Genomic DNA, 8608 nt, shown 5'->3' on the forward strand with positions numbered 1-8608 from the left:
CAGGTGCGTCAATTGTTACAGGTATAATGCATAGTTTTCTATGCATTTCGGGTTTTTGGGGGGGTTTGACCCCAAGCCGCGCGCCCAGGATAGGTGTCTGCCACTGGACATACACACAACACAAAATAAACTGGTACAGTGAAAAGAATATGATGTCAAAATGTACATTTTCTTGTGTGTTACAAAATCGAAAAATCCGAAATAGGACCGTCATTTTTATGGCGGCCCCTTGGACTTCTGGTATTTTGCTGAGTGGCCCCTGAGCCATCTTAAGTTGAGTAGCCCTGTGGTAGAGGGTCATGGAAAACGGTGAAGACGCAAAACTAAACCATTGGCCAAAGGGTGGCGCTATAGCAATCAATTGAAAAATGCTAACTTTGAACAGGTACAACTCATGCCCTGCGCTTGACCTACAGCCATGAAACTTCGATACACACATGCGTCTCCTCATAACTAACAACTTTCGTGGTCTGACTTTTGACCTCTGACCTTTAGATCTCCCACCATTTTGAATGATATGAAAAGCAGTTAAAATCAAACTCCTCCTGGGATTTTTGAGCAATCGTTTTACACATGAACTTTGGACCTATGCCGACAAAACGTTAGTGGTGGATTTTCCATAAGTGAAAAAGTTAAAGCTTTTATGAGCCAATGAATATTGCAGTTTTATGACAATTATTCATCTGCCTCTAACACATACATGCAGACTCACATTTCTTTGAAACTTTGCAGTAATGTAGAGGGTTATTCCAAATATCACTGAAACAAATCTTACTCCAATTGGCCAAAGGGGGGCGCTATAGCAAAAAAATGTAAACTTTAAACAGGCATAAGTCATGCCTCGTTTGGCCGACAGCCATGCAACTTGCTTACACATATGCCTTGACTCATAAGGAACACATCTATGAATTTGACCAGTAAGCCCTTAGATTTTCCGCCATATTGAGCAGTTTGAAAAACACTTAAACCCAGGATTTCTGAGCAATCTGCGTGAAACTGTGTCATCTATGACAGCTCCTTTTTCAGTCTGTTGGCCCAATCGCTTCTCCCAGCATCTGCCTCGTAATCACAAGGTCGCCGGTTCAAGCCTCACCTCAGGCAGACTTCATTTGAATTGCATTGAAAACAACATGATTGTATCAATTAATGCATGTGCAATTGTTAAAGATAACATGAAATGCTTATTTGAGAGTATGTTTTTTCAATGTATGTAGATCGGCTACTTTTTTTGGTACCGAGGACACATCACATTTCTCTATTGGTAAATGCTTTGTGAACCACTGATCTTAGTGTTAGTGAAACAGGCGCTCGGTTCATGGCAGAAGCCAAGAGTCTATGATCTTCAACAGCCACCATCATGCTGGATGAAGCCTTAGCGGTGCCGGGAGAGGGATAGTCTGGTTACCCAACGTGCAATCACGCTTCAGCATTTCCTAATTCCCCCATAAGATGGGAAAGCTACACTCTCATAACTGCTGTTTTCAAATCACACCTCCTCATTTCCATTTAACGGAAAAGCTCGATTCTAATTAGCTGGGGAAAAGATGGAGGTGGAGATAAAGAATTTGGAGACACCTGATTGTTTTTTCTGCAACCAACCAGCAAGCGTTCCTTCCAGCTTCTCTCATCTTTTTTTTTCAAGCACAGGTGTGTTGATTAGGCTACAGCTGAACTTATGGTGAACTCTGCTTGCAAGTTGCTATGACATCAAAGGGGCTCCAATGGAGCTGAAATCTTGCCCTTTTCCAGTAAAGCAGAGTTTAATAGCAATTATTTCATTCATGTCTTTGTATGTTTGAAAAGAAGATGTGTATATTTTGCAATAAATCTGCACTTTATTTCTACAGCTGTACTTTTGACTTGTTTCTACCAAAGATATCTGTAAAAATAGCAGTCAAGCAAATATATTTGCTTTTGTATGTGTGTGTGTGTGTGTGTGTGTGTGTGTGTGTGTGTGTGTGTGTGTGTGTGTGTGTGTGTGTGTGTGTGTGTGTGTGTGTGTGTGTGTGTGTGTGTGTGTGTGTGTGTGTGTGTGTGTGTCTGTGTGTGTGTGTGTGTGTGTGTGTGTGTGTGTGTGTGTGTGTGTGTGTGTGTGTGTGTGTATGTGTGTGTGCTACACACTGCATATAACTCAGTCCATAATTATAATATAGTGTATGTTCATACACTATATATGAATATACTAATATATACACACGCACATATATATATATTATATATATATATATATATATATATATATATATATATATATATATATATATATATATATATATATATATATGCATTCACTATATTATAATTATGGACTGAGTTATACACACACACACACACACACACACACACACACACACACACACACACACACACACACACACACACACACACACACACACACACACACACACACACACACACACACACACACACAGTAGCACATTAGCATAAGACTGTATAATCTATGTCACACACTTCATATAAAGATCAGTCCATAATAATTCAGCTCTGTTCATCATACAATTAAAATATCACTACAGTTTTTTTTTATTTTTTATAATTTTTATCCCACGATTTTGTAACCCATACTTTTTCACCCAGTGCCAATTGCCTACGTAATCCTGGGCGCTACTCTCCCTCTGCCAGCCTAGGGAGAGCCCAAGCTGAAGCTCATGCCTCCTTCAATGCATGAGGAGCAAGCAGGCCGCTTCTTATCACCCGACAGGGGGGAGGTTCCCTGGCTAGACGTATGGAAGGAACACGTTATTCTAACCAGTTCCTTTCCCCTCCATCAGGCGCCCTGGCTGACCAGGGGGAGGCAGTATAGTGACCAGGATTACTGCATGTTTTTGTGAGGGTATTAACTACCCTAGGAGACACGGGGAGAACATGCAAACTCCACACAGAAAGGCCCTTTCACCAACCCCACCTAGGGTATGGTAGGGTACAGTAAAGTACTGTATAAGGCACTGACCTCTTTGTGTCACTAATTAAATGATATTTGAAAGATTCATATCACTTGGTAAGACTTTGGGTGGGTTAGAGAGATGATCCGGTCGGGAATCGAACTGGTGACCTTTCGATCCACAGCTCCCCCTTCCTCCTCCCCCACAGCTTTTCCTCCCCCCTCCTTCCCCTTTTTTCCTCTTCTTCCCCCCCTCACCCAGGCTATTGTTCCCCAGCTTTAGCGGAATCACTACTGTGACAGCCTGTGAGTCCGAAGGTTGAGGGTTTGATTCCTGTCTATGGCCATGGGTTGAGGTGTCCATGAGTAAGGTTCTTAACCCTGGATTGTTAGCCACAATCCCTCAGCTGTTGCGAATGCTCATTTGTTAATTACATGGGCTGCTTTGTCTCAGGTTCAATCTATTCCGTTTCTATGTCTTATTGTGCTATTGTTGCATATTGCTTTTTGCCTTTCATGCCTTGGCCCGCTTATCGCTGCTTGCAGCTTTAATTTATTTTATTTTATTGTTGTCACACTATTGAGGATGTTTTAACCACTTAACCCCTTTATACTTACAGAAGTTGATCAGGGTCCCCCAGAGCTCTATACTATATGCCTTCTAGTATTTCCCTCTACACCAAGGGCCCTATCTTGCCTAAACTTTTTTGGCATTTTTTACTATTTGAAAAACATTTTACAGAGCAGATCTACATCAACATGTTGTGAGCTTGTAGATCGGCTATTTGGGTGTGCAATTTACAATATACTTTGTGCTGTGGACTTGAATGAGCTCAAAATGAAAATGATTCAAGATGAGGAAGGTCTGAAGATGCTGTCATATATTTTATGTAATTTGCAGAACATTAGACAGATGCTGTAACAGATAAACTTATCTTTTTGTATTCTGCAGTCACTGTTGAAAGTTCCTCTGCACTCTGTGGTTAATGTGTGATTTCCTATGAACAGCAAATTGTTCTGAACCATCACCTTGCTGCTACAACCGTGTGAATATTCTGTTTAGCAGTGTTGGTTTTCCGTCTTGTATACTGTACTTCCTTATCACTTTATTATGGGCAAACCAGCCACAGACAAACATGGCCACATTTAGCTAAACCAGGGCATTTATAGTTAACTGGTAATCTTGAAATATATATTGATATAACTCAACAAGACAGTAGATTCATATATCATACTATTCGTAGTCAATAGTTGCTTTTCAAGCCTCACGTCATTGTAAGATGTCGACAGATATTTATGCCATGCCAGACTTGACAAAGAAGGTGAGACGCAGGAATGAAGAAAGAGGACAGAGAGGGGACACTGAGGACAGTGGACATTTGGAGGAGAGAGGAGAGAGGGAGGAGAGAGTGGTGGACATCTACCAGAATGTGGACGATTTCAGAAGCCTGGACAAAGACGAAGACTGGACAAAGAAGGTGCGGCACAGGGATGGAGAAAGGGGACAGAGAGGGGACACTGAGGACAGTGGACATCTGGAGGAGAGAGGAGAGAGGGAGGAGAGAGTGGTGGACATCCATGAGAGCGTGGATGATTTCAGAAGTCATGATGTCGTCCCTGGACCACAGGATGTCATGAGGGGGAACACAGCAGGAAGACAGAGTCAGGGTGAGTTTGACTAAGTTGTTAATCATTGTAAAGGTATTTTCTCTATTTCAAAGTGGAGTTATATATATATTATACAAAAATATTTTTTTAGATTCATTTAGATTTTCTTGCAGGACAAAACTGTATATCCTTCAGTGGGGGCTGCCCAATATTCTGACGGCCCAATGGTCCTAAAATGTTCGGTTAGTGTGAGGTAAGGGTTTGGCTTAGGCTTAGTTATAATGCACACCGTTGGACCAATGGTATTTCAGAACAATGGGCTGCAGGACTAATGGCGTGGCACAAGATTCTTTTGGTGTGTAACAATATAGTTTTAGAGAGAATGTTGGTCAGTTTGAAGCATGCTGGTCCAACTGGGTGTATAGCCAGTAGGGCTTGTAGACTAGTCTTGTTTTTCTCTCTCAGTCACTGTACACCTACATACATGTACGTTGCAGGACGACACTCTAAAACTGTGAGAAGGCTTTTCAAAGTTGTTGGTGTGTGTCTGGGGATGCTGTGTCTTATGCTGCTGGGTGTCATCATAGGCCTGGCAGTGCACTGTGAGTATACCATGTCACAAGGCAAGACTACCACATCACTCACTCAGGGATTTTGTTGTCTGATATTTCTTAGCTCTACTGCAGCTCCAAGGGACACCACAGTGCTAACCCAAAGCTTAATGTGACTGTGTTTTAGATATATAATTTTTTTGTGTACAATATTATTGCTTGGATCTTCAAATATATGCATGTGAAAAAGAATAACACTTCTCAAAGATACACAGATGTTTGATACTGCATCAATGAACAGTAGCAACCCTACCATGCTTCACTAATGATAGCGTGCGTGCGTGCGTGCGTGCGTGCGTGCGTGCGTGCGTGCGTGCGTGCGTGCGTGCGTGCGTGCTTTGTTTATCATCACCTTTTCTTTTAAACAGGTAATTCAGGCAAGTTACAGAACAACTACAACAACTTACAGACCAAGTACGAAAACCTTAAAAGCCAATCAGAAATAGAAGTAAACTATCTGAAGGGAGAGAAAGCAGGTGAAAAATTACAAACTTTTATGAAAAGTTGACATCATCATGATCAGTAGCAACAACTGTGCTAATCATATTTTTGTTTGGTCTTTTGCAAATAATTCAGTGATTGAGAACACATTACAGACCACTGAGACCAGATATAGCAACTTGATCCTCGAGAGAGATCAGTTACAAGGTCAAGTAAACCAAATGAAGAGAGAGCAAGCAGGTGAGAAACCTTACAAATCTTTATGGAGAAATATTAATCTGTGTATAATTATTTATATTTTAATTATTGTTGGTGATAGTGGGTAAAACAAAATTGTAAACTCCAATGCCCTCATCATAAAATAAAAAATTTCTTAAATATCTTACATATAATTTAGTCCATGAGCCAGAGACCCAAAATTGAGCAATGATTATCGAAAGAGTGGGCAAAACCAAACCTATATTAAATTGTTCATAGGGTCAATACGAGTAAATAAATATACGATAACCTTTCCACAGGAGCAGCTTTTTCATAGTTATCACACATTTTGTTATTTTCCCCATACGTACATGACAGGTGAAAAAATTACACAATTTAAAAAAGAGTTATCATAATGAAACTTCCTGAGTTGATTACATACATAACACATATTGCATGAAGACAATGATTTATCGTATTACAAGTTTTCTGAAATTGTATATTTGAATATGCAAATTAGGCATTTAGTCCATGAGCCAGAGCCCCAAAATTGAGCCAGATATTGAATATTCCCTCGTTAAAAACCTTTGACTCCAACATCTTAACAAAATGAAATAAGAATGTTCACTCTGGCTTTGTCCAATGTTCCAATGTTGATTCTGGAAAGTTATACAAATTCGGGCATATTTTCGTAATGCCTAATTTGCATATTTAAATATACAATTTCAGAAAACTTGTAATACGATAAATCATTGTCTTCATGTAAGTAATCAACTCAGGAAATTTCATTATGATAACTCTTTTTTAAATGTTGTCATTTCTTCACCTGTCATGTACGTATGGGGAAAATAACAAAATGTGTGATAACCATGAAAAAGCTGCTCCTGTGGAAAGGTTATCATATATTTATTTACTCGTATTGACCCTATGAACAATTTAATATAGGTATGGTTTTGCCCACTCTTTCGATAATGAAATCTTGTCTGGCTCATGGACTAATTAATGAAACCTCTGTGGACAGGATCTGTTTGTCCTGCCCGGTTCTCCTCAATGGCAGGAGCAATTGATCTGAATTTGCACATGGCCATTGCCATTAGCATATGCTCCAAATGACAATCAATGCATTGGAAATCCATCACTTAAAGTCCTGTTTGATGTTTAGACAAGGTGTGTCCCAGTGGATGGAAGAAGTTTGGATGCAGCTGTTATTACAGATCTACTGTAAGTAAAACCTGGGAGAAAAGTAGAGCAGAATGTCAGAAGACAGGAGCAGATCTGGTGGTCATTAACAGTAAAGAACAACAGGTTAGTGTATCTGGGTGCAAAGGGTGCGTGGGCGCGCGCGCGCGTGTGTACATTTGGTTGTGTGCGTGTGCGTGCGTGTGCGTGTGCGTGTGCGTGTGCGTGTGCATGTGCATGTGCATGTGCATGTGCATGTGCATGTGCATGTGCATGTGCATGTGCATGTGCATGTGCATGTGCATGTGCATGTGCGTGTGCATGTGCGTGTGCGTGTGCGTGTGCGTGTGCGTGTGCGTGTGCATGTGCGTGTGCGTGTGTGTGTACGCCCAGGTGTCCATCACCCACACAGATGCATGTGATGTAATTGTGTTATTATAAAGAAAACCTGAATGTATTAGAGAAATAATTATTCAATTAAATCATGAACAAATCAACAGGTATTCATCAGAAGTTTGAGTGGGTCTGGATCATCATGGATTGGTCTGAACCGGACTCAGGGAAACTGGATGTGGGTGAATGGAGTACCACTGACAACATGGTGAGACATTTTATCATTTTATTTATGTCAAAGTCACTGTATGTGAGTGACTGAGTGGATGTGGTTGAAATATGATTTACTCTGCAGGGACTGGTACAGTGGATATCCTTCTGACAACAGGAACGAGAACTGTGCAGAATTCTGGCATGGGACAGGACAAGGGAACACTACTAACTCAGGTTGTTCAAATCTAAGAGCCTGCATCTGTGAGAAGTGATGTTTCTCTTAACATCGTTGATGGAACAGCAGCTTAGTGTTCTGCTTTGTGAAGTTAAATAGTAATATTTATTAGTTAAAATGAGAAAATCTTAAGTATTTTATTGTACAGAAGTACAAACTATTGCAACCATAATCACATTAATACAAATCACCAACCATTGTGGTTTAGCGTGGTGATACATTATTCTTTAAGGACATGGTTAATGTTTAAACTATCAATTTGGAATGGAGGAACACATATGCAGTGGTGGAGAATAATAATAATAATAGTACATTTGATTTATAACGCACTTTACATTCTCACGAATCTCAGAGTGCTACAATTAAAAGCAAGGCATAAAAACAGCATAGGCAACAAAACAATTACAATAGATCCAACTAGGCTAAACTAAATGGCCAAAATTTAGAAATTAAAACTTAGTACGAAAAACAAACAAAGTCCATAAAAATTAGAAAAATGCTTTTTTTAAAAGGTAGGTTTTTAGTCCATTTTTAAAGGCATCAGTGGACTGGAGGGCATTCCACAGACATGGGGCTGTGTGACAGAAGGCCCGGTCGCCCATGGTGCGGAGGTTGGTGTCAGGGACAACAAGAAGGTTGGTGTTGTTGGAGCGGAGGCTTCGGGTGGCGAGTTTTGGGGTGAGGAGTTCTTTGAGGTAGGGGGGGGGGGGGGGGGCGTTGCCGTAAATGCATTGATGGGTGAGAAGGGAAATCATGTATTCGGTCCTGAAGGAGATGGGGAGCCAGTGAAGTGAGCGGAGGGTGGGTGTGATATGGTCATATTTTCGCACTCTCATCAGGACCCTAGCAGCGCTGTTTTGGATGTATTGGAGCCTTTGGAGGCTCTTG

General features: G+C 40.7%; 1 long non-coding RNA gene across 1 annotated transcript; it reads left to right on the forward strand.

Moving 5' to 3' along the window:
- The first annotated feature begins 5694 nt into the window (after window positions 1–5694).
- On the forward strand, window positions 5695–8011 carry LOC308089877. The gene is made up of 4 exons (XR_013933569.1): window positions 5695–5802; window positions 6923–7065; window positions 7440–7540; window positions 7628–8011. It is a non-coding gene; the product is annotated as an uncharacterized lncRNA (long non-coding RNA).
- Window positions 8012–8608: the final 597 nt, after the last annotated feature.

The sequence above is a fragment of the Gymnoscopelus braueri genome (assembly GCF_963280865.1).
Source record: "Gymnoscopelus braueri genome assembly, chromosome: 8".
In the NCBI taxonomy this organism is placed as follows: Eukaryota; Metazoa; Chordata; class Actinopteri; order Myctophiformes; family Myctophidae; genus Gymnoscopelus; species Gymnoscopelus braueri.